A 26,971-nucleotide genomic window follows, 5' to 3' on the forward strand; every position below is an offset into this window, starting at 1 on the left:
TGGTTCAATATGTCTGGCGCTTTTTGATCGTTTGCACCAAACCCGTTAATGCTAACCACTGAGAGATTCCCGCGTCCAAACCCAGGGTTAAACTCGATTGAAAATGAGTTATTCGGTAGTATTTCTGTGTTATTGCTGGATATTTGTGACTCCAAGTCGATCGTTTCTTATCAAAATTTGCCAATTTTTCTGATTTCATTATTGAAACGGTTCCTAATCAAATTGCCAAAACTATGCTACCTATTCTGTCACCACTATATGATTTAAAAAAAATAGTTTATAAATTTATATATTATATATTCCTCCAGAAAATTGATCAAAAATCATCCTATCCGCTGTCACAAATACATATCTGAATTTGATTTAGGTACAATATGTAAACATTTATGTAAAAGTCAAAATCCATAGATGTATCTATGGATTAATTAATTAATTATTTTCTCACGAAATACAGCGATTTATGTAATAAAAATGCTGCAATGGTTGTAATTACTTGTTTAGGAAGACGCATTGGGGTTTACCTGCTAGGCCTTCCTGATATGTATCTATGTAAAATATAATAAAATAAAATATGTACAGGTGTCGCTCAGGGGCAACCCGCAATGGCAACATTGGGGAAAAATGTATACAGCCATATGTCTAATCATAATAAGTTTATTGAAATATTTTCTCTTTATGTAACCGTTTACATTTGTAGATTGTAAAACTTACACTACATATAAAAGTATTTATATAATATTTGAATAAACGTAGCTTAGTGGATAGTTTTTGGAACTGGCCGCAATTTAAATAAATCAAAGGATAATAATATCGTCAATTATTTATTTCAACTATTTCTTTAACTCTTGGTGAGATTTGGATGGTTATAAAATTTAAATCGATCGTTTCCTACCAGAGTTTGCCAATTATTGTAACATTTTTTTTTAATTCACCATAAAATTGATTTTCCAAGCCAAGCATTTACTCCGGTTTTTTCATGAACATACTAGTTTCTTCACACACGAAATTTACGCTATAATTTAAGTGCTAAAAGTCAAAACCTATCCTCAATAAGTTCACCAGATGTCGCATGAAACCGTCAAAACGTTTGAGATGTCAAAACGTCAAGTTTAAGGAAATCCAATGGAAATCAAATTACAACATTGTTATAACCTCAGGGTAATACATACATACATAGGTACATAGAGGATGAGAAAAAATATTCAGAATACTTAAACGAATGACTTAAATAGCTTGTGCATGAACAAACTACTTTGTCAATTTGTTATTTTGTGTACACAATAACTGGGCACATTTGTTCATGTATGAACAAACTAGTATGTTCATGAACGAGCGAAATGTATATAGGACTGTAACATATACAAATAATTTAATTTGTGTATACAGAATTAGAATCAGTGACGCAATGGAGAAAATGTATTACGGTACGATGGGGAAATTGTAATAGAAAGTGTTTTTAATAATTTGAGAAATTTGAAATTTAAAAAGTTATTATATTGCATTTCAAACCATTCATGTCCCGTGTTGAAAAATTATCCACGGAATTCAAGTCTCAAGGCTGTAAGGTTCGGGTATAGGGCGTGAGTATATGAAATCAATCTATCAATCACGTCTATGTTTAGGCTTCTCAATTTTTTTCGTACGCGAGTTTTTATTAAAATTTATACATATTTGAAGCTCATATTGAACGTATAAGTTCAGGCGGTACAATACACGTGAAATCGTTTTCAGCGAAAGAATAATCCTCTATGTACGTATCTATATTGTACGTAAAATATTATGTTCAATATAATACAGTATATCGCGCAAAACAAACGCATCGCGAAAATCTGAAACACACATAGATTCAAGCTTCGTTGTTATTACGCAAAGTATACGAGCTTTCGTATATACCTATATTCGAAATAAACGTATATTATTCCAGAATACAATACCATATGAAGAAAAAATTAAGTTTAAAATTAATATTTTACATACTAAGGAAATGTAAAAAATTTGTTTTTCTTTATTGAGCGTCACCTTCGTTAGATGTCCGTGACAGTTGTAGGGGTAAATATTTTGTGAATCGTATGTATGTACATACATATGTACATATGAGCGGGTAGGATCGGAAATAAATATGAAAGTGAAGCGGCACGATGTAAATATTTAATGTGTATGGAGAAAATATTTAATCCTCTTTATGGGAGCTTAAATGTGTCGTATTGGGGAGGAGATTAAGAAATTTCAGATAAATTGAATTCAGCATTCGGTGCTGGTGCGCAAGTTGATCTAAAATTTAGACGGAGAAGAAAATGTCTGAAACATCACATACGAGCCACGTGAATATTTCATCAAATACGTTGCCGATGGGTTAAAAGATTATGAGATAAAGTGGCAGCAGCGTGTAGTCTTAAATTCGCTAGAACATTGTAGGCATTTAAATGAACGCCATCCTTACCTCCCTCTCCCGTCTGGCATGCGAATTTCGGAAAATTACGCAATTTCGAGTCGAATCTAGCAGAAATACGGGAAGAAAATTAGTTTTGATGTGCGCAGATACATTTTTGATGAACGCTTTAGGTTCTGTTAAATTTACGAGCAGCGGATATTTAATTAGTTAGTATCAAAGAACATTACCTCGGCGACGAGAGGAAAAAGTATCTGTTATATTTTACATAGGATTATATTTTTAAATTGATAAAAATACGTAGGAAATGCAAAGTAATGTGTGATTAATTAATTGGAAAAAATTACTAAATTAGTTAACACTTATAAAGGTTCGATTATTGCAGTACAGCTCGAGCCGGCAACTTCACATAAACAGCAGTACGAATAATATTCTTAAGTACATTCTATATGGGCACATTCATACGTTGCATAATGTGTATGTGACGTATCAAAACAGCAATAGCCAACACGATCTATTCATATTATACATCAGTACACGTCACCAAAACGTGTCAAGCAAAACCGGCTCTGGAAATATTCACGAATGGAGTGACGTTATAATGGCAAGTGCACTCGCATTAACGAAAGTGCTGCTATGTACGTATGCATATTTTTAGAAACGTCATATCGTGACAATATTGCCACGACGAAAAGCAATATTGACGAATATGTAAGCCAATTTCGCCTCACACTTCTCTAAAAAAAGGCGGTGCTGTATAATATGAAATGAATTAGTCTTTTCCGTGCTGGTACCGATATGTTGACGTGTAGCACTGGATTATATAAACGGACCTTCACATCTACGATACATTAGTAATATTAATCAGAAAATTTGGTATACATATACATACATATATACATGTATGTATGTATGTATTAAAATAAAATAAAAAGATTTTTCTTTACCTTGAGCCATGATGAAAAAATACTCTCTCTCTCGTTTATATTTTATTGTAGGGATGGCAGTATTGGAAAATATTAAATGAGTTGAGAAAATCAATAAAGCTTTATAAAAAAGCGCATGAATACGAATAAAAACAAGTATATCGTCGATATAATACTCGGAAGGAAGAGAAAATTTTATTCAAAAAATAAAAATCATGCCTTGAGAGTATTTATTCCAGGATAAAAGTTCAATTGGTTTAACCGACTTTTGTTAGTTTTTTGAATGGGGAAATTTTTAATGCTAAAGAAATTAAAGTTCATGGAAAGGATTTCGTATCAAAAATGGAAATCTCAACAAAATTTCCCCAACATAATCCACTTAGGTACGTTATATTTTCCATGTTGATCCATTAGATAAACGACTGCTGAACGATATGAAAATTTATATAAAATTTAACTTTAAATTCGGTTGGAAAATCTTCAGGATAATCGAATAAATGTCGTATGACGAACTAACCACTTAAAATATTCCGTCACATTAAATAATCCCTTTAAAAAGGCTAGAAGTCGTTTGTATATATTAGCAGTGTATTTTACAGAGAAAACATTATTAAATCAGTAAACGGTTCATGAAAATAGGCTTCCTAAGGCTAAGCAATATATTCAAAGTGCAATAACGTCGGCAGAGAAGATGGCAGGATGCAGTTAACTTGAGACATTGTCTCTGCTTCGCGGTCCATGTGTACTTTAACCCTGTACGGTACACGAAAATGTACTCAGCCGGTCAGAAAAAGAAAAACGAGCGCTTAATTTCGACCCCCCAACCCCTCAACCCCCATTTGGCAGAACGGCCACGGAGGCTCGTCATTTTAAATGTAAGCATTGTTTTCAAACTCTCCGCTAAGAGCTACATTCATTTCGGAATTATATTGTAATAAATCCTCTTTGGACCCTTCTCGATTTTATTGGTCGACTTCAAAAGGGATTACGCATTTTTTCCGCTTAACGAAAATAATGGACCAACTTATTCATGCTAGGTAAACTTGTATACTTAAAATACGAAAAGCATTAAAAAGGGTATACATATTTATGAATCATTGATTACCTTTTCAAAAAACATCGACCATTTTGAATATAAAAAAAACTTATACTGTCATTTATAATTCAGTGTATATTTATATATTGATTTTAATGTAATAAAAATATATATATATATACATTTGCGTTATAACAAAACATTAGTCGAATGTTTATGTGTTGTTGGCATTTTAAACGTTTACGATCGTTATAATTTATCTATATTAGTGTTTTCTCATTTACAATAGATAAATTTGGCTGTCAACATGAAAGCTTTAGAGTGGATTACCATTGAGTAACACAACAAAAATTTAAGCTGATATTGTAAGAAAAAATCAAAATGGCACTCTTGCATCATATAATGTAAATTTCTTTCTCTACGCTGAGTTACGCTTTATCGCAAAAAAATAAACAGAGAAAATGTGGATTATTTCAATTCAGGGCAGATTTGCTAAAAAAAAAATCTAAGATTATTTCGTCTCTCATACAAAATTATCCATGGTTTTTTTCTTTATTTATGAAAGCATTAGTCAAATAAGAAAGCTTCATAATTCACTTTACATAAGCATACATATGTATGTACATACTTAATAAGCAATGAAAGCGGAAGTCATGTATTGAAATAAATCGTACGATTCTATTATTATTGATCAAAAGCTCATTCAATGAAACATATTTTGATAAAATTCTATTATGTACTAATAATTTCAAAACATTTGACTATTTACTATGTAGTGAGTAGGCTATTTTAAATAAGAAAAATTATTTTTAATTTGAATGCTGTATGAACATAAAATAATCTTATAATACTTATTTACATACATATACATACATAAATAGTGTATATTAATAATAATTACTATTAGGGGTTCCGAATAACAGGAAATAGCTGTAACCGGCTTAAGGTAATTTTTCTTCTTGGGAACTGGCTAACCAATATTTAGAGAAATGTGTGTATCGTAGTAGCATTTTAATAAATTAAAAAAAAAAATGATGCAGATGATTTAAGTAATTAGTGAACTACTTACATTTGGGCTGATATTGAATGAGGTATTTTATTTTATTGGTTTTGGAACTACCATAAATCAATACGAAATGACTCTTTCCATTTAAGTTTATAATTTGAACGGCGACTTCACAACAAAAAGTACATAATTATTTCCGTAGTATTATATATGTACATATACATATGTATGTAAGTATGTATTTTGTACAAAAATATCTGAAGCTACTTTTAAAGGTATTAAATAAATTACAAAAAAAGTTGATGTCCTTTTTATATATATGTAATATAAAGCAGGGCTGTGGAGTCGGTTCAAAATTTACCAACTTCGAATTTATTTTATTAGCTGATTCCGACTCTGAATCCGACTCCGAATCCGACTCTAACTTCAAACTCCAACTCCAACTTGAACGATTTTCGTAAGATCGACTTTTATTGCCAACGTATAAAATTGTTGTAAATAAAATAAGAGCTGTGACGTACATATGTATGTCAAATCGAAACGACTATTATAGTACGGCGAGCGTTATTTTACACAGACACTCATACACACAGACACAGAATAGCGATATTATATGTACATACGTACATATATATACGATTATTATTATTATTTAAATTAAAAGTTTGTATATAGAAATTATTAAATTTTAATTTATTACTGGATAAACTTCAATAAAATTGGAAACTCTAGTTGACACATACCGCAATACTGTTAAATAAAGAAAGTTATAATAAAAAGAGAGTTGGAGTCGGTTGATTTTTGCAACTCTGATTCCGACTCCAACTCCGCTTGAAATGCTCCGACTCCACCACTCCGACTCCAACTCCACAGCCCTGATAAAAAGTATAAGAAAGTTGATCCATCACTGCCGAAATCTTGCATGAAAATGTTTCTAAAAATTAGCTTTAAACTTAATGAAATTTAATTATTTTTTTTTTTACTTTATCAATACAAGTAAATATATAAAAAAATTCAATTTAAATTATAGCCACCGGGCGAAGACATCGCTTCCATTATATCATTATGATATTTTTTCAGTCATCGTCAGATATCCGATGTTTTTGGCGACATTTTTCAGCCGAAATTCTAAAACTTAATTACGATATTCCCCAGCGCCGTTCCCGGAGAACTAATGCTTTTATAACACGCAGCTAGGTGGCGCTAGTGTCGGTTCCCGGGCGGCCAGCCAGTTGATTCGGGACTTTCGTGCCGCACGGACGCACGTCGTTCCCCTCGCTCCAGACTGTTCCCGGTAGCGAAAAAAGAAACAGGACCCACCAACAAAAGTTCAAGAAACCGCCGAACGAAGAAACACAAAAAATCGCGCGCAATATCACCGAGAAAATCGCATAAAACCGAACGTAAAAAAATTTGGCGCGTAAACTTCAAAACCGAAGAAAAGTATCCGGAACGTAAACTAAGTAACGAAACGTAAACGTAAAGACACTATTGTGCTTAAATAGTGAACGCTACCAATAAACATGTGAAAAATTCATACACGACAAACCAGAACTGAAAATGCGCCACACACACACACACACATAGAATAATATTGTTCAAGATGAACGAATCCACTTATGAACTATAAACCGGTGGAAAAACTTTCAAAATCCGATCCAGTGAAGATGAACGCACCAGGAAGTTGTTGCTAGTGATCACCACCTGATATTTACGTAAGTATACACATTTTACACATACTTATATATGAGATACGCAGTGTGTAATTCGACGTTGATCTTGACGAATGTGTAATAATGATTTAACAATGGTTCCGGGGGTCTGTAATATATATTATATAAAAAGGGTACTGACTGCGGGGGGTCAGATACGACCGGATAATTTCCGACTAATTGGTGGTTCCGGTAATTAGGAAGACGCTGACATTTCATATCAGTTCTCGCCACACGTTTTCGGCGAACCTTCATCAACGAATATGATATAAAACGTACTCATTATGGGAGCTAATTGGGGTATCGCGATGGAAAATTAGGTCGGATTCAATCCTGATTTCACGAATGTGTGTTCTATTATATTCATTTTCAATTGTTTAATGTACATAAATACATATATATGTACATATGTACATAGATCTTACACTGACATTGTAATGAATTTTAATTTTGGGCATTACTCTATTTCGTCGCAGAGAGATACTATCAATTTGTATTATTACAAAATAAATAAATTTAATATTGATAGTGCAAAGATATGGTAAGTATTTAGTATTGTAAATGTAATCATGCAAGATTATAATTGGGTGCAATTTTAAAGGTTTTATGTATAATAATACATAGGTGCCTATTTTATTTTATAAATATGATGACTCTTATATCTTCGGTATACTGGCAAATAATGTTAAGGTAAATTGGGTGTTTTGAATTTGTTAAGAATTTGCATATTTTTTGAATTTTTGATTAAATTTGTTAAGTCAAAAATTGTACATTATAATGGCTTAGGTCACAAAATAGAGAGCTTCAAACTTGAAATTGATTTTTTCAAAAGAAGTATTTTTGACTTAAAGCTTTCTGCCAGTATACCGACGATATAATATTATTCAATATTTAAATACTATAATTTATAACAAATTAGGTACATTTAAATATTTGTATTATATAATACAAAGCCACATACATACATACATACTATATACAACATACATATATACATGTATATACAACGAATGATTATATGTATTAGTCTAAAAAAATTGATAGATTTTGAAATCAATTGCATATTTTGAGTTAAAATTCTTCTCTAGTCTAGAAAAATTAAAAATACAATATAGTTGCCAACATTAGTCACGTTTTAATTGTTATATGACTATTATGTAACTGCTTTATGCTACAATTTGACTGCTATATGATTCATTCGCTAAAATATGAAGATGTTGTTTTTATTATGTGTAACACATTTTTTTGATGAATTCTGTGATGTTATTTTTATATTTTACGTGCTTTTTCGTTGATCAAAAATTGGAATTGAGGTACGGGCTTATCGATTGATTGGTATTAAAAATACATTACACACAAAGGCCGTATAGCATTATTCTTCATAACAATTATTCACTATGATGAAAATGTCGCGTGTCGCTTATATAAATGAGTCATAACTGATGAAAAATAGATAATCATGATGGCTTTTAAATGTGTGCTCATTACTGAAGAGGCGTAAAAATAAAATAATCGTTTTGACACGCAGATTGAAATTTTAATATGTTCACGCCTTCATAAGTGCACAAAGGTAATTTGGTTCAATTGTTAAGTATCGTATCGTACCCAATTGTATAGGTTTAAGCTTTAAATGTTTGTGTTGCGTTTCTCTCAATATTAACACAAACGTGCACGATAACGTAATCGCGTTGACAGTGGGGATTTTTACAAAAATAAACCGGAACGAGAAAACCTCCCGATAAGGGAAAACTAGGCATGTCCGTTAATCGCATGTTCACTAAATAATTCACGACAATCCCTATCGATCTGCAGAAAAAAAGTGCTAGATATTCGACGAAAGCCTCTTAAAAGCTTTCCTTTCATGTGCGCGTCGGGAATACGTTATTCATTCACAGCGCACACATATCCTCAATCTTAAACGATGTTAATTTCGCAAACTTACTCACATTTATATTGTTAATTAAAAACTTAAAGAATAACTCGGGGCGTAACGGGTAAAAAGCGCGTTGAATTCACAACGAAACCGAATGTCAATAAGTTTGGAATTTATAACGGTCGTTTGTTTCAAACTTTATAAAATTGAAACGTCAACGTAACGATGAAATCTGGTTATTACGATCCGATAATAAGATTTCGGGGTGCTTATTTTCACCATGATAATCCCTAACCGTCCGCAGAAAATGTGATATGATGAAATTTGTGAGCGTAGGGCTTCTGTAATCCGAGCCCTGCGATTCGGGAGCTAACCCGTAAAGCCCGTCTTATTTTTTCGTTATAGTGCTTTTCGCCATAAATGGGAAAATTTGCTTGAAAAAATAGCGCAATACATTGAAATTCTGCACGGTTACAAGGCGACAAGACGATAAAAAATAAAAATTCCAAGAAAAATTGCTAGCGTAAATTTTATACGCACTTGTAACAAAATTTACGCCATTTTTTTTCCTTTCGAAAAATCAGATTATGACTGTTATTATTACGATTTTAATTCTGCTAGATGGCGTATCCAATAGATCAGTATAAAAGGATGAAAAGAAAATGGCCGAAAAAAGAAAAGAATAGCGGAAAAAGGACGATTTCGAGAAATCATCTCAGATCGTTAGACTTAAATTTTTGTCATCAATCAAGCGACGAAGTTATTTAATCAAAGAAATAATCCAATTTCTCTCGGGTACAAAATTTTATAAAACTTCCATTGGAAAATTTTAGCCGACGCTCTACAGGGAGGGAGATTTTTCTTCGAATCGAATTTAAACCTTCAAAATACTTTATTCCTTGGTCATAATTTAAAATGAACGCATCGTTCAATCAATCGAGATTGTGAGGTCGACGTACTACGAACGAATGCCAATAAAAATATCTCTCTTATGTAAGGGACTGTGCTTAGTAAATCCCTCATTATTATTTTATAATTATAATACAATACGTACGTGTCGAAACGTTTCACGTGTTATTTAGAACTCTGGAAATAAACATACGTACGTTTCAAGGGATGGTAAAGTTTTCTGGGGCACATTGCCAAATATATAACAGAAGTAAGCTTAAGCTCAAAACTCTGCCAGTAACATAGGACGACCAACCCTTATCTCATAACTAAAGACAAAATTAGGCTAAAAATCTACCCTTGCCGACGGGCAAGCTTATTTTATGTACGCTCAAAGCAATTGCGAAAATTTTACAATTACATTATTTAAACTAAAAAATAAGCTTTCTATTTATTAGTCAAATGTATAATATTGCTATTTAATAGAAAAGTATTTATATACATATATTTTATAAATAACCCGAGCAAATACATACAATATCTTATTTATATCAAATGATAAACATCAAAGACTTATTATATTTCATTAGCTTCACTTTGTGATCCACTTTTATCCTATTAGTATTGTGTTTTAGTTTGTGATTCCCTTGGGGCGTGTATGTGACACCACCATGTTATGACATAACATGGAAATCCAAACAATGGGGGATAACTGAGGATACAGGCAACCGAAACCCGCAGCTTCTATTTATCCATTATACGTACAATGCCGTGTATAGTTTACCTAGCGCATTCGAAACCTCGTCAATATTCACGATAAAATCGATGAGCTTATTTTTGTATATATGTATGTATTTACATACATACATATGTATAATAGTTTCGCATAAATCCTGAAAGAATGTCTTGTACTGAAAAAATATATACGATTATAATGTAAATATGTATGTACATACGTACGGAATATCGAAGAAATTCTGAATTTAGTATAGTATATATTCATACATATTTGGCAAAAACATCTAGCAGTTATTAAATATGCAGTAAAACTATTAGCTTATAATAAAATTTATACTGCATAATAAAATTACGCTGTAAAACAGTTGAGCGATCAAATACCAAACAATAAGCATTCAAAATGAAATTTGGTTGTATAGTAATATTATTATAAATTTTCTAAACGATTCAAATGTTATATAAACCGATCAAAATTCAATAAATACATACATACATTCAAGTTAAAGTGCCTGGTAATAACGGTAGGATTATATTATAGTATATTTTATACTATATTACCGTTTTACACTACACTTGCTCACCGCCACTAACACATGTATTCATCCAATATCACTTCAAAATGTTGAAATCGAATCAATCTGGGGAACATTCCCGATATACACATGCATGAATGTATGTGAATTTACAGATATAATAGATATTAACATTCTCAAGTGCACATTCAGGCTTCGATTCTCGATACCAGGGAGATCAGACAATTCTATTTGATGTATGTACATACATACATATGTATGTACATACGTAATTGAGACCGAATTAATCTACATATGTAGTGTGCACTCCAAAATGCTTCCATTCAATGATCTGGTGATATAAAGACAGTTCGAAACAATGTGTCAAAATTATGAAATTTTTGATAAATTCCTGTTATAAAAGAAAAATTTATTAATTCCAATGATGGTCACAAAGGAAATGCACAAGGCAATGGTAACAAAGGTGAAATTATTTAGTTTTTGTAAAACAGAATTTTTTTGGTGTTTCATTTCCGCACGGAATCCTGAGGCAGGTTTTATGATACATACAAACATAAGCACAATTCTATGGACATTGAAATAGAGTGGAATCCACGTCGGCCCTGTTAAATTTTTTCGAAATAGAATATTCTTTAAAAATATGACATCTCTTATATATGTACATTCATATGTATGTATATAAAAAGGTTTATATAACAATGTTTAGTATATGCATGTATGTATGGACATATATCGCATTAATTGTGCTAATCTTCTATAATGTAATTTATTTATATGATATATAATATATAATAACTACATATATTTAATTTTATTTCATTTTTATTTTTATTTTTTAATCAATCAATGTACACTCTTCATTGCAGATCGCTCCAATGCGACGAGTGTACTATACAAATCAAGAAAAAATACATGTATATATATATACATATATATATATATATATATATATATATATATATACATATATATATATATATATATATATATATATATATATATATATATATATATATATATATATATATATATATATATATAAATATATATAAATATATATATATATATATATATATATATATATATATATATATATATATATATATATATATATATATATATATATATATATATATATATATTATTTAATACATAATTATTACTAAATTCGAAATCATACATGACGAGAAACCCGGCGAATCCTGAGATATAACAGAATAATTCAATATTTCGCGAGAGATTTTGGGGAGAGAAAGCCAATTTTTAGAAAAATCGGCAAACTCTGATAAGAAACGACCGACCTGATTAAAAAACCAAGGTTTGGCCAGCAGCAACCAGTGCGACTCGAACTGATAACCACACTGACCATAGCAAGACATGCTAACCACTAGTTCATGCTGCTGGTAATATACATAGTATGTCAGTTTTTTTTATCGAAAATTAGGATTTTGCTGAATCTATTCAAATCCCACAGCTTTGACCAAAAAATCACAATAAAATGGGAAAAACTCAAAAACTTTATTTTGAATTATTTTGACATTTCTGTATCATGAGCACTACATTTTGCCGTCACGTGCGCAATTAGTGGAGTAGTTTGGTTGTGTGTGTGCGATTAGGATGCACGATTAAACCACGCTCACTCTAACACAAGAGCCCCATCAGTATATATGTATGATACAAACAAATCATCTTAACTCTTTATTGAGTCTTCCCGATACTATGTACACCATTATACTATAGGTAAAGAGTATTTTTTTCCTATTTCACGTAATAGGCAATTTCACTAATTCAGCTTGCATATATTTACATAGCAGCATAGCCTGTTGGTTACGTTAATGCTAATAACTGAGAGATTGTCGGGTTCCCGTGGGATTCTGCGGGTTGGCCTTGATTGAAAATAATTTATTCCGAGTATTATCTGTAGTGCCGCTGGTCACACTTGGATAATGGTGACATCAAGCCAATCGTTTCCTATCAGAGTGTGCCAATTTATCGAATTGGCAAAACTATTCTATCCAATATGTCACCACAATTTCAATATGATTTCAAAATTTATAATATATAAATTTATACGTATGTGTACAAGTTTAATACCATCGGTGTCACTCAGGGGCATAATAAGAAAATATAATTGGGGGCCATGCCACCTTTCCCAAGTCATCATCATCATCATCTTCAGTCATTCACCATTCACTGCTGGATGAAGGCCTCTCCGATACGCTTCTACTCATCTCTGTTTTGCGCAACTCTCATCCATCTCACAGCACACTTTTTCCTAATTTAACCCATCTTCCCCGTGACCTTCCTTCTACTCTTTTTCATTCTCTCGGGTCCCATTCTAGCATTTCTTTTATCCACTTTTCGTCCAGTCTTCTAGCCTTTCCTAAATATAATTACATAAATAAATGTCACATTGACGGCTTAAAATTCTAAGAAAAACTGCCGAATTCACACATTTGGCAGATAGTTTGCCTAATTCATGAATCTTCAAGCAACGGCGTCACACTTTTCACGAATTAAACATATTTTGCCTATTTCAGATAAAAATGCAATTCGTTTACCATACTATAATGTACTTCGAGTAATATTTCATAAATAACGTACTCGGCATCCTAATATAAAATATAGAATTTGATGCGTTCCAGAATAAGATATTGCTGTTATATTATTGTGTATAAAAATACAACGTCGACACAAATTGAAGCTTTCAATTTACTTTGAAATGTATTCACTTAAAAACTTCCCAAAGAAACTGTTAACCTTTTAATTAATAGAAGACCATATGGGCTGTAATATTTGAAAGTGGCGAAACTCCAATTTTGAGTTGTAAAAACATTTCTGTTTGACTTAATTCACGAATTGTTATCACTTATTTTAATTATATTTAATTGTTATCACTTATTTAATATGATCTCGGTAAAGTAGTATATACGTATTACAAGCCACCAGTATTTTTAAATATTGCTAAACGCAAAACATTATATTTAATGCTTTGCCAAGTATTTATCGAAATTAAGAAAAGTAGACTAATGCCATGAGGGCTCATATCTACGTATGTACATATGTTTGTACTTATCTATAGAATAGAAATGTAGGTATTCTGGAATTCAACCTATTGATTTCATAGTACATTAAAATGGCTTCAAAATGGCAACACGTCTGTCTGCCTGAAAAATTTCCTTAATTAGCAGCGACGTCTAAAGTGTCGTTGATGCCCCACACCGGTACCCGTCAACCCCGATTTGATTGACATTTACCAAGGGATACTTTATAATTGTGAACGTGCTAGAATTCGGCATAGTTCACGAATTCCGCATTAGGCTGACGCGCCGATATTAAATTTTAGGTACACAACAAATTCCTCACGCTGAAGCCGGTGGGAGGGTTGGGTGGGTCGGTTCTCGGTTTCTCATTTGCACAAATTACCTGAAGGATACGTACGTACATCCTCAACTATTCATCATTTGTCGCCGGGCTCGTGTGGCTCGTGAAACGTCAATTATTAATTCGGGGTTCGGTTACTACACCGCATTAGCACCGCCATGATCGCACTCTGGCATGTCTTCATAATGTCAAATTCATGTTTACAAATACGCGAAAGATCTTATTGCGGATGTGTGCCAGAATCCGGATCGACGGTGTGGACGATCGCTTTTGTCGGAGAAGATCGGTTTATTTTTATTATACATAGAGAGAAGTCCGCCGCATTCTAAATTTTCGTATCGTCTCGACGAAAACAGCTTCCCGTATAAATTATAGTGAAAAATCAAACGAAAATAACGAAACCGTTCCCCGGTTTTCCTCTTTGTGTCTGTATTTTATTTATCAACCGCAGCACAAGCGAAAAAACGAAAAAAAAAAAAAAAGTTCGTTTTTATTATTCAATACGTTGTTCGCGTGTGTACGAATCGACAGTCGATACAAAAAATGTTGTGTTTTTTTCCAGCCCTCGCCTCTTCAGATATTCTTCATATTTCTTCTACCACGGATTAATTTGTGGATAATAGGAAAGAGTGAAATTTCATGTTCGATCGTTATAATAAATATACCAATATATATGCTGTCACATGATAATCCAGGGCTATTATTTCTTGTTGTGCTCCCGAATGGGAGAATATTCGTACGCGCATATACCGGAGGGGATTAAATAAATGTTCCCAGTGTATGAATAGGACATTTACGATATAACGAAGTTGGGCAAAAATGCCATAGATAAAACGCAATATCAGTTTTGATTAAATCACAATTGTTATTGTGAAGCGCAAATGAATACTAAATAATGGAATACATTATATTACATTTACGTACATTTTATTGTGTATAATGCATATTGTTATCAATCACACCAAACTAATGATTTTTAACAAAAAAATATGGTAAAATTTAATTTTGTAGAAACAACTTAATATTGTCAAGTATTAACTGAACAACTAAACAAATTTCGTTAAATAATCTGTACTAAGTTTGACCCACTGAATTCGAACATGATATAAACTTTTATTAGTTCGATTTTGTTTACTACGCAATTTTTAAAGTTTTTTTTTCTGTTTTTGCTTTTACTGTATTCAAAATAAGTATTGGAAACAATAGTCGGGTATTTTTTTTATATTGCTGTAAAACACATATAAATAGTGTTTAGCGATTTTTTTATAGTAAAATATATTTTTTTCCCGTGCTTATATGTATTTATTTGGCTAGTAATTTCATTTCACCACGTTGGTAAAGATTAGTTTTACCATCTCAATATACTAATAAATTATTAATATTAATATCTAAAAATATTAATTCTAGTGGTTAATGATTTTCAATCAAAATCCATAGAATCCTCTGATTATCGATGCCAATACTCACTTTGAGCACAAAACTACTGAATTTTGAGTTAATGACCGCAAAAGTCAAAAAACTGTAAAAAAACCTCTCATAAACGAAAGCAAACCAATAAAAATCATTGTCGTATTCGAATTCAGTGGGTTAAATTTAGTTAATATTGATTAGTTTCGCTCTATAAACTAAAAACATGATTTTTTGTTGCTCAATGCTATTAACGTCTACGGTTCGACTGTTTCAAACAAAGCTTTAAAGATACTAGCAAGATTTGTAAATATTATAATTTAAATTCAAACCTTGTATTTTAATATAATATGTAAAAATTAAATAAAAATTTTACCCATTTGATTATAAAATTTTAACAAAATATCAAGTCTTTAGAGAGCAGATTTTAATCAGATAATATTATTATGATATATCGATTAACAACTCAAATATTGCAGATCGAAATTAACATTTCTAAATATTTTCATTAAATTTGACTTATCCATATTTGGGTGACCAATATGAGATATTCATACTATCTATTTAACAATTACAGATTTGTAAAAAAAAAATACTATTGGAATCGTGGATCAAAGTAAAAGTAAACATGAAAGTAAAATATAATTTAATTGAGTTAGAAATGTACATACTTGAATATCTTTAAAAATATAGCAAACTTCAGGTACCTATCTATTTTCAACATTGAGAAATATAGACAGCTCATGTACTGGACAAATAACGTTACCTTGTAATACATACTTTAAAGAAGGATAACAAGGTATTGCCAAAGACAAACGGGAACGCCTTTCTCCACTACCCACGTCAATATACATACATACATATTTATATGTATGTACATAGTATAATATGTACATACATATATGCTGTGTTGTTTTAATAGACTTCGAATCGACGGAAAACACACTTCTAATTAAAAAACGAAAAGTTAAATTTACTTTGAGAAAGAAGTTTCATTCCAATTTCGAAACTTATACAGATATAGTTCGAACGAAAACGACCAGAAAAGATTTTACTATTTTACACATGGCTTCATAAAAGTTTTCACACAATAATTGCATTCGGCGAAAAGTTGCACCGTAAACTAAAAGATGTAAATCTAAATGCGAAAACTTTACACACCCAACCCCTGGGTTGGGGATATGTGTGTTTGTATAGGAGTTGAAATAAAAGAGAGCGTCGCATTCGGTCTGAGGGGCCTAACAGCACCTAGGAGACCTGGGATATACGTATATTTATACTTGTGTGTATATATATACCGAATAGGGAATCTCGGTAAACACGGGAATCTAAAATTCATGTTTGAGGATAAGCAAGCTGCCCTACGGAGTGGAATCACCAGCTCGATCAAGGTGCTCGTCTCCGGAAAGGCGGGACGTTTGATGAGAGTGCGAGTCTGGACATAAATCCGGTGGAGAGGTAAATCCTCGCAATCTCGTTGCTTATTTCAGAACACATATAAAGAAGATATATATATATATATATATATATATATATATATATATATATATATATATATATATATATATATACGTGTATGTAGGGCAGGCTACGTTGTCTATTTTAGGATAAACTACTTTTCAAATCTGCACTTTTCGAATCACATCACGTACAAATTTACAGGAGGTCGCACAGCCAGCGTCCCTTTCTTTGTCTATCCGCGCGTACTTTGCGACACCGATATATATATTTCACGGACAGACCCACCACACCCTTTGTCCCCGTAAACTTCGACAAAATATAACTTTAAAGGATTTGTGGCGAGAGGGGTATATTTACAAGATCGCGTGCAGTTGAAAATCCCCAAAAGAAAATTGAATCGCACATCTGAGCGAAAAGCAACGAGTGTTTTTCCACCATCCATAAAACAATCCACGGAATAATTTATTCGTATTGAATATCGAATTCGATAAATGATTATTGCTAACAACAATAATTTCAATTCAATTTTGTGAGAAAATATAATATTAGATAGTTTTTTTTGTTTAATTGTGAACTATTCAGTCAGTGGAGTAGGATTATTCTGGATTCTTTTGACCCACTTATTTACTACAAGCTAATTTTCTGGAAATTTTTCAAATATACATATTTCTTATAACATTAATTCTATCAAAATTTAAGTTGACTTTCCTTGAAATAAAACTAGGTTAGGTTAGGTTAGGTTAGGTTAGGTTAGGTTAGGTTAGGTTAGGTTAGTTAAAGTTAAAAGTTAAAGTTAGTTAGTTAAACTTAGTTAATTGATAGAAGCCATATTGAATAAATGGTATATCTACCATGTTTTCTTGGTTACTATATCAATTGATCAACATTCAGTAAAATAATTACGTATAGAGAATGAATATGTTATATTTTACAATATTCAATATTGATTTTTTTTAATATTAAATATCAAAAAGAGTTGATATATGTATAATATTAAAAATGAGATGAGACAGATAACCATATACTATTAAAAATTGTATTGAAGTCGGTTTTTTTTCTTGAATGGGTTATATTATAATATATGCGTAGTTAATAGTGTGTGATTTCGTGAAATAGGGGGTCGTCGTAGATAAAGTAAAAAGTAACTATTTTATCGAGCACTTCGTCGACGGCAATATGAGAAAAACGATGATTGAAGCTTTCGGGTTAGGCCAGGGTTTATTCGATATGGCAAAACTATCGTGCAAATATTTTCGAGTCATTTCGTCTTGGAAAGCTTTTATTAGGGAATAACCTGAAAGCGCACAAAGCAGACTGCGTCTAGTGAATTTATACTAAAGATTTAAAGCTTCCGATTTAGTACCTATAACTTTCGTTCAATCAATTTTTCACTAAGAAAGTTATAACTGTAATTCGCCTCCATAACGCTTCGTCGAACGGTATCAATAAAGTTAATAAGATTTCCAGAAGTTCGTCGGCTACTGTTACTACTACTACTACTACTACCAATGATAGACCCTATTCTGTGAGTTTTTTAGGATAAGACGACTACAGCATGGTGTGTAAGAAAATAAGAGATTTGTTTTTAAATAAAGCCGTTTCGAATTGGAGAAAATCGTACGATGGAAAAAATTTATTGACATTTACAAAAGCCTTCTGTGTACGAAGATTCAATTTGGAAGACCACTGCCTTTTCGCATAGAAGGGATTCAAATCGAATAAATTATGGAAATTTTATTGAGAATTTATACACATACGAGTAGTTTTTTTACAGTTCGTGTGCAAAGATTATTATCGGGGCAATAAATGGCCACAAGAGCGAATTTGTTTTCGCAAAGATAAGAAAAGAATGAAGTTGGTACATTTATTTTCTTGAACGATTCACACATTTTAATACTGAAGCAATGCAAGGGGTGATTATTATAAATGATAAATAAATCATAACAATAAACACGAATACAAAACTACGCGGATATTTGCCTAGAATATAAATACGTATTTTTACATACACATATACCAGGAAGGCCTAACAGGTAAACACCAATGCGCCTTCCTGGCCAATTACAAACATCGATATACAATATTTAGAATAATTTTAACAAAGCATCATATATGTATACATCTATGGATACATTTTTGAAGCATTTTTTATATATAAATAATCAAATTTCCAGACATTTATGGATTTACATAATTTTTTACATATTTACAGAATTTTTATACTAATTTTTGAATTTTAATACTAATATTAAACAAAAATGGTGAGAAATAGGTATAGGTTGCCAATTTGTTGGAATCGTTTCAATGAAAATCAGATAAATTGGCTAACTTTGATCGACCTGGAGTCACATAACCAAGGTCTGGCCAGCAGCAACCAGTTGGACTACTCGGGACAGATGAACCCATGACTTTTATGTTCGAAAACATATATACTAACCACTACTCCACGTTGCTGGTTAATAATAATGAAGACAATTCATTTAGATGTTTGAAAAAGAAAATAAACAAGCTTCTCTTGAAATTTTGTCGTCTTACACTCATTCAAAATAGCCGACTTGACATTTATCAGTTAATAAAATAATATCAAATCCGTACGTCAAGTCTGTCGTTGTTTACTCGCTCCGAGAAAATTCTTTTCAAGTCGGGCCTCGAAGAATTTTAATTCTCATTTTTAATTCAACGTACATATCTCGCAAAATTTCTCTTGGAAAGGAAAAGCGAATAATTTTCTCGTTTTAACACAGTCGCAGCACTCCGTACATACATACATATATACATAGATACATATACACATACATAAGACTGGTTATTTATAAGCTTGAGTCAGGCGGTGATGCGTGTCATTTGAAATGATTGCGGAAGATATTTTAACTGGAACAATTCTCGCCTTATCCCGGAGCTGGGATCATTCATTGCTGGGACTTTATGACACTCCTAAACAACTCCAATTGAAACAGTGTCGCTTTCGATAATGCGCCCAGAGCCCTTATATTGGATTACTAAACGAGAAAATAATTGACGACGATTATTTACGACTGTGATGGCACTCAATTCACGTAAAACGCATCCGCACACATGTCGCAATACAACACCGATGCCATGCATTGTTGCGGCGAAATATTGCGCAAAACCGCCAAAATTCACCAGAACCCACATTATATATATGGCCACCGTTTATCAACATTTTCTCTTGATAAACTACCCTTTTTTATGAGGGGTGTAATTTTTCAGCTTGTGAAAATATTGCTTTTTTATTACTATGAGAGCACTCATACTCACAACTAAATATATGTACATTTAAAGCCATTCACCAACCACTGTTGAACGAAGGCCTCTCCAACACGCTTGCATTCATCTATGTTTTGGAAAAATCTCACTTACCTCATCCCCGACATTTTTCTAATTTCATCCACCCATCTCCCCCGTGGCTTTCCTTGCACCCTAGAACTCTTATTTCGTCCATCTATCGTCCAATATTTTAGCTACGTAACCCCCTCATTGTCATGTCAATCTCTCTATTCTCTTCATTAAATCAACTTCATATCTTTTTTTCATACTTCACAATCAGGAATTTCGTTTTCAATCTCTTGTCGTTATGCTGAGCATACAGCGGTCCACATTTCTTGGAATGAATTGGAATTTATGGAGCATTCTGGTGTTCAATGCCCGAGTTTCGCATCCGTATGTCATCATTGGCAAAACAACATTGATCGAAGATCTTTTTCTTCAGGCAAATACACGTATTTGTATATATAAATATATAGTAAACTAGTGGTTTTACCCGCTTCGCTCGGTATTTGTAATATAAACAGCATAAACATGGCAAAACATTGTAAAAGCGAACATTAATTTGTCTTGTTTATTAAATTTATTTGAATCGACAAAAAATAATATTCGATATTCGATATCGATATCGTTGTCATAGAAACTTTGATTTGTTTTCGATGTTTCCAACACACCTTACATAGTCTCTGTGGAAATTATATATTAGACAATACAATGAAAATAGATTTTGTTTTGAAAAGTAAATCATTCCGATAAATACAAATTATTTTAGTATATCTGTGATGAAATACATATATTGAACTTCCATGAAAATATCAATAAACAGCAATATCCATCCGATTTAATATTTGAATAAAAATATTATATGAAACAAAAGGATATAAATTCAATTTATTTATATTTGAATTTGATCAAAAGCTTTGTTTTTCAAACATATTGGAAATACTTAAAAAACAAGTACATTTTTCCAGAAGCATTATATTCAATGATTAAAAAAAAAGCCTTGTAAAAAAACCAGGGCTGAAGTTGGTCGCTTGCCGTGTTTAAAAATTTATTTTTTTTGCGGAAAAAATGCTGCTTTACAAAAATGTATTAATTTAATTTTTGACAGAAACGTTTTATTAATATATATTTACATTTAGATTTCTTTCTTTGGCATAATACTGCGGACTGCCTGTAAGTCACCAAGTCAACTAATCATTATTTCTACAAAGCGTAATCCTTATTCTATTCTATAATATATGTATATGTATTGATAAGCTTGGATTCAGAGTGGTTTGAAAGACGACACTATCATAAACATGCGCCTTTACAATTAGACACAGTTCTACGTCAAAACCTTTTTTTACATTTCCCCACAATGTCATTACGAGTTTGCCCCCTGAACGTCATCTATGGTATTAAACTTGTACATATATACATATTTATATATTATAAATTTTGAAATCATATTCAACTATTGGTGACACAATGGGTAGAATGGTACTTGCAATTTGATGGAGGAACGGTTTCAACAATGAAATCAGATAAATCGGCAAACTCTGATAGGAAACGATCCACTTACAAATATCCAAGTTTGACCAGCAGCAACATGGATTATACTGGGAATAAATGCTTTTCAATCGAGGTTATCCCACGAGGTCGAACCCAGCAACCTTCCGGTGGTTAGCATTAACACAACCACCGAATTATGCTGCTGGCTAATTAATTAATTAATTAGTTACTTTCATCAAAATACAACACACTCCCTGCCATACGCGCACCGTAATTTGACAAGCGCAACTATGATTACAATATGCGCGGGATTTCGATGGCGTTTCGTTAATCTTTCGAATCACCAAATTGGCTGCTGCTGGTGCTGCGGTGATATTTATTAAGAATTTATTTACGTGCGGCGGCCATAAATTCGGATAACGTAAATGCGAGCCGAGTGTTGGGTTTATGTACATATATAATACATACATAAAATACGTGATGAAAAAAAACGGGGTTAGCGCGAATTCAACCCCATCCAGAGAGCTAGGCGCCCTCTCTACATTGACAACTGATTACGCGCTCTGCGGCGACAGTATCCGAATGATATCGATAAATCTTGCATTGCAGGGCTTTTCAACCCGCGGATCGTCGAGAGGAATATCAATGCGTGCTCTCGACGCACACGCAAATCATGTTGATTTAAAGAAAATACGTGACGATTTTTGTCAAACTTGACGTTTCGTGGGATTTCCTCCTGCGGTGGGTTATTGATAACCTTTGGTGTGTTTGAGACGGTGAAAAAATATCGGCGCTTCTATTATACAATCAACGTATATTGAGATTCTGACTCAATTTATTGTTGATGGAAAATTCTTGAATATAAAAATTACAGTAATTTTCAAAGTACGCAATTTAAAAACGTATAATATAATATAGAAAAAAAAATATCCTTGAAACATTGCATTTCAAAAAAAAAAAAAACTAATATAAATATATATTATCTCATTTCCTTATCATCACCATCATTCACAACCATTTTCCGCCTACTGCTGGATGAAGACCTCTCCAACGTTTCTGTTTTGGGCAAATCTCATCCCATATCATCCCACACATTATTCTGATTTCATCTAATTATCTTTGGAACCATTTGAGCACTTTTCGTCAATCTATCGTCCTTTATTCGAATTGCATACACAAATTCATCATGAAAGTTGGAACAAATTTATAAAATGGAACTTTATCATAGGGGAAATTTTTTATAGGGGCCTTTTGATTCCGACCCCTGACCTCTTACAAATACCGTCTACGTTCAAATAGTTTCTTAAATTTGATTGTTCTAAATTTAAAAGGTTGTTAAAGTGGACAAAGAAATTTGAAAACGTTGATCTGTAAATACATACATAATATGAGTCATTATATTTGATAGAGGTATAAGTCCACGTTTCTTAAAAACTATTTAAAAATACTGGTGGCCTGTAATACGTTTATTCTGCTCTTGCGAGACTCTAGAAATATGGAATTTAAAAAATTTGATAACAATTTGTGAATTAAATCAAACAGAAATAGTGTTTTTGGAACTGAAAATTGGAATTCTGCCACTTTCAAATATAACCGCTTATATGTATATATGTAGACATATCAGTAGCTATAAAATTATATTATGTAAATTTTATTTTTTTGATATGCATACATACATACATACATATGTACATACATAATACGTGAATGATATTGGATGTAATTACATTATAATACATCCAATTTCATTCATATCGAAATAGTAATCGGATTTAAATATATAGACGATTTGCTTTGACAGCACATTCAAGTAATGAATATTGAAATTCATATATTAAATTTTAGAATATTGATAATGCTGTGATGCTTAATGTCTACTAAGTATAATCAAAATCATCTACATATATATATGTACTATCAGATTTATCTTATACATTCCATGATTAATATCGTAAAATCACATGTATGTTGAAGATATGATTTGAGAATTTGTACATACATACGTACATTTGTGCATAAGTATGTAGGTATGTATGTATTTATTTTATACAAGGATTTAACATTACAACTTTAACTCGGTCTATATAGGAGAGGGCTACCAAATGGTAGAATAGGAGGAGTAGGGTTTCTTATCAATAAGAGAATAGAAAGAAATATTATAGAAATAAGCGACATATCGGAACGTATATGCTATATAGTATTAAGAATCTCGAGCAGGTACACTTGTCAAATCTTCCAAGTGTACGCCCCCACATCTAGCCACCCAGACGAGGAAATAGAAGACTTCTACGAAAAAATACAGGACGCATACGATAATAGCCGTCACCACTTTAAAATAATCATGGGCGACTTTAACGCAAAAATAGGACAAAAGGCAAATACTGAAAGAGCAGTAGGCAATTTTGGTACCGGCCAAAGAAACGACAGAGGCGATCGCCTCATAGAATTCGCAGAACACAACAGGCTCTTTATCACTAATTCATTTTTCAGGAAAAACACCAACAATAAGTGGACTTGGGAGAGTCCTAAAGGAGACAGAAACGAGATCGATTTCATCCTAACAAATGCCCTGCACTCCGTTAAAGACGTTAGTGTTTTAAGTAAAGTAGATATAGGTAGCGATCACAGATTAGTCCGTGCCAAGATGGCCATTAATATAAATTGCGAACGTAGGAAATTAATAAAAGGATGCAGTAACTCTCCAGATTTCGCTCAACTAAGGTCTAGGAAAAAGGAATTCGAACTCGAACTTGGAAATCGATACGGGAAATTAAACCCAGAAGCAGACATAGAGGAATTGAACACTGTAATTAGTTCGGTTCTAACCTCAACAGGTAAGAAATTAGGTGGATTCAGGAAACAGATTAAATTAAGCAAAATTTCAGCGGAAACAAAAAACCTAATTAAGCATAAAATGAATTTAGATAGGGATAATAATAAGCAAGAATACAATCTAGTAAATAAGGAAATTAAAAAGAGAATAGTCAGGGATGTCAGGGATTTTAACAGCAAGCTAATAGAAAATACCATTAAGAATAACCGTAGCCTGAAAAAGTGCAAACAGGATCTTTTCTTAGGCAAAAACCAAATGATCGCAATCAGATCAGAGAGCGGAGTAATAATTAGGAATAGAGAAGAAATCATAGACAGAGTTTACACGTTCTATGCAAAACTATACGAGAACGACAACGGCCAATTCCCCGCTCTGGAATCGACACACGGCCAAAGGGTTCCTGCAGTATTGCCTAGCGAAGTAGAGGCCGCGCTAAAAACTGCAAAGAACGGTAAAACCCCAGGGGAAGATAATATTCCCATTGACTTACTAAAATGTGGCGGCCCCCCCCTAATTAATATCTTAGCTAGGCTTTTCAGCAAATGCATCCAGAACCAAGCTATACCAGAAGGATGGAATAACGCAACTATCATTTTAATACACAAAAAAGGCGACAAAAGCGATATCAAGAACTACCGACCCATTAGTCTACTTTCAGCGGTCTACAAGCTCTTCACGAAGGTTATTACAGAAAGGCTGAAGAATATCCTCGACGAGAACCAACCTATAGAGCAGGCAGGGTTTAGGGCAAATTTCAGCACAATGGACCACCTCCAAGTAGTTGGCGAACTAATCGAGCGCGCCAACGAATATCAACGGCCATTGTGCCTAGGTTTCGTCGATTATGAGAAAGCCTTCGATACAGTTAGTCATAATGCAGTACTTAACGCTCTAAAAACACAGGGAGTGCCGGAACCCTATGTGGGACTGTTAGCTGCAATATATAAGAATGCCACAGCTTCGGTTAAAATTTTTTCAGGTACAGATAGATTTAGCATAGGAAAAGGAGTAAGACAAGGAGATACAATCTCGCCCAAGTTATTCAATGCGGTGCTTGAGGGAGTTTTCAGGAAATTGGATTGGGATACAGCCGGAGTAAGCATCAATGGTCGCTTTTTGAGTCACCTTCGGTTCGCAGACGATATAGTTTTAGTAGCTCGTGATTCAGCTGACCTACTTATCAGACTAACACAGCTGGACAGGGAAAGTAGAAAAGTAGGATTAAAAATTAACGTAGATAAGACTAAACTAATGTTCAATAGCTATTGCATGCCTGATAGCATCCCCTTAGATGATAAACCAGTAGAAGTAGTAAATAATTATTTATATTTAGGTCAAATAATTGACATGTCTGGTAGTAAAAATGAAGAGATAAAGAGACGTATGAAATTAGGGTGGAGTGCATTTGGACGGATGAATGCTGTTTTTAAATCAAAAATGCCACTCTGCCTGAAGAAAAGGATCTTTGATCAATGCGTTTTGCCAGTGATGACGTATGGATGTGAAACTTGGACACTGAACGCCAAGATGCAAAATAAAATCCAATGCACTCAAAGAAGTATGGAACGCTGTATGCTTGGCATAACGAGGAAAGACAGGAAGCGGAACACGTGGGTGAGAAATATGACAAGGGTAGTGGACATAGTGGATAGAGTGAAGAGATTGAAATGGCAATGGGCGGGTCACGTAGCTAGGAGGATGGACGAAAGGTGGACAAAAAAAGTGCTTGAATGGTACCCGAGAGAAGGCAAAAGAGTAAAAGGAAGACCGCAAGGAAGATGGGTGAACGAAATTAGGAAAATGTGCGGAATGAGATGGATGAGTGTTGCGCAAAACAGAGACGAGTGGAAGCGTGTTGGAGAGGCCTTCATCCAGCAGTGGATGGCGAATGGCTGTAAATGATGATGATGATGATGATATATGATTAATATTTGTTTATATGGTAGAAATATCTGGTAAAATCAATAGTATACTGTATGATATTCCCCATGTCAAATCGTATTATA

The 26,971-nt window shown here is 32.8% G+C and overlaps 1 protein-coding gene across 1 annotated transcript in view; it reads left to right on the plus strand.

Annotated features, from left to right (window-relative positions):
• Positions 1-6,587: 6,587 nt before the first annotated feature.
• LOC143914925 (uncharacterized) overlaps positions 6,588-26,971 on the plus strand; it is a 74,413-nt gene continuing 54,029 nt past the window's right edge. Inside the window, exon 1 of the mRNA XM_077435335.1 lies at positions 6,588-7,072. The gene's annotated coding sequence lies outside the window, so the exon portion shown is untranslated. The remainder of the gene's footprint in view (positions 7,073-26,971) is intronic.

Source organism: Arctopsyche grandis, chromosome 7 (genome assembly GCF_051622035.1).
Source record: "Arctopsyche grandis isolate Sample6627 chromosome 7, ASM5162203v2, whole genome shotgun sequence".
NCBI lineage: Eukaryota > Metazoa > Arthropoda > Insecta > Trichoptera > Hydropsychidae > Arctopsyche > Arctopsyche grandis.